Source organism: Branchiostoma floridae, unplaced genomic scaffold (assembly GCF_000003815.2).
Source record: "Branchiostoma floridae strain S238N-H82 unplaced genomic scaffold, Bfl_VNyyK Sc7u5tJ_1564, whole genome shotgun sequence".
Lineage (NCBI taxonomy): Eukaryota > Metazoa > Chordata > Leptocardii > Amphioxiformes > Branchiostomatidae > Branchiostoma > Branchiostoma floridae.
The window spans coordinates 280029-281767 of NW_023365762.1; positions in this window are offsets into that span (position 1 = coordinate 280029).

The following is a 1739-nucleotide window of genomic DNA, read 5'->3' on the forward strand; positions in this document are numbered from 1 at the left end:
ACCATGAAGTATTGTAGCCAATGATGTGTATTTTTCTCCACTGTAGTTTTAGTGTGGTGACTATCAGTAAACTGTATGTGTGCCACTGATAACTGCCATCTGTACATGCGACAATACACAGACTGTAGATAGCGAAAACAGGGTTGCCCATTGGTTGATATGTGTAATTGAAGAAGTAGCCGTTATTTTTGAATAGTTGGAGAGGCTAGCAATGGTGTGCGTATGTAAAATGAGTGTTACAATTTTCACTATGATCCACTTGCAATACAGTTACAGTGAGGCAACGTAGACACCAAATATGTGCGTTGAATAGTGTCTTCAAACAGCCACAAACAGGGGTCTACCAAAACCCGTCCACTAGTACGTTATAAGTTCTTTCACACTTCCGAGTACGCATGTGCAGCGACAGGAATTGTGGGTAATATGTCAAAGGTGAAGGCCCCTGATTTGTAAACAGTTCTCGTCTCGACCATTACCTCAATTTGCATAACAATGTACAGAGGTGCTTTGTTTATGTCTCAGGGGCCTTCACCTTTGACATATTTCCCATAATGCCTCTCCCTACACATGCGCACTCGGAAGTGTCAAAGAGCTTATTGACTAAAGTAGCCTTTTGCCATGACATGATTCTGAGGCTTATATAAATGTCGCCATGTCAGAAATGTACATATTTCGCTGGAAAAATCGGATGTATACAGTGTAGGATATCTCAACTGCTGGTGCCTGCAATTATCAATGCAATTAATATGCAGGAATGCACACGAGGTTCTCCCCGATTGGTCAACTGAATCTCCTTCAATAAATCCCCTGTTACAAGAGAAATTCCTGTGTGGCTCTTTTTTCTTTCTTATTTTCCTGCTACTATGAATAGTTTCGTAAGTTATGTTATTACTGATAGCTGTTATTTATATGTTACATTCTTTTGCATTTAAGACCGCATTGTAAACACTGCACGAAACAATCACTCTATCTACATGTAAATACGTAACGTTTGGGACCGCATCTGTAAGCAGTGACACCTATAGCTGCAGTGCAATGCGAACCAGTATGAACCGCTCTGAAGAAAGTGACAGACGATCACTGAAATGTTGATGGAAATGTAGCATCTGTTGTACTTTTCCATTGTAATGCACGCGAACAAAGAAAGTAATGTTGGTTGAACTCCAAGCGAAGATACTTCAGTAACCATTGTGTTTGTGGTACCCGGTATTGTAATGCTGCTTGGCTCTTGCTTGCATTTTTAGCCAGGTCACACCTACTTTTATGGATAGGTTAGGGATTGTTTTACGTGCACAGAGGTTTGAAACACATAAAAATCCCACGCCTTCACGTCTCCATCCGAAAGAGCGAGTGCAACCCCTGACATCCTTGCCGAGCTGGGCTCCAACCTCCATCATTATGTAGCTAAAACTCGCTTTCTGAAAGTTTTAGCCTGGATGCCAGACTGTTTCCAGGGCCTACACAGGCAAACGGAACATTAGATATCCTTGAGATCGGGCTGGGGGTCTGGTATCTAGGCTAACAAGTTTTGGCTGTGTAATGACACGTTGTGCAGTTGTCCATCCATATTTTGTCAAGCAAGCGTGGATGCATATATGAATCTTTTGGCGACTGGTGTTAAACGTTTAAGGCTGGTTATATAATATTCGTGCTTTTGTGTCTTAGGCACCATTGACGGTGCAATGGAGTAGGATTTCGTCACATTGGAAGAAAGGTATGTATACTTTCTGTGCATTCTA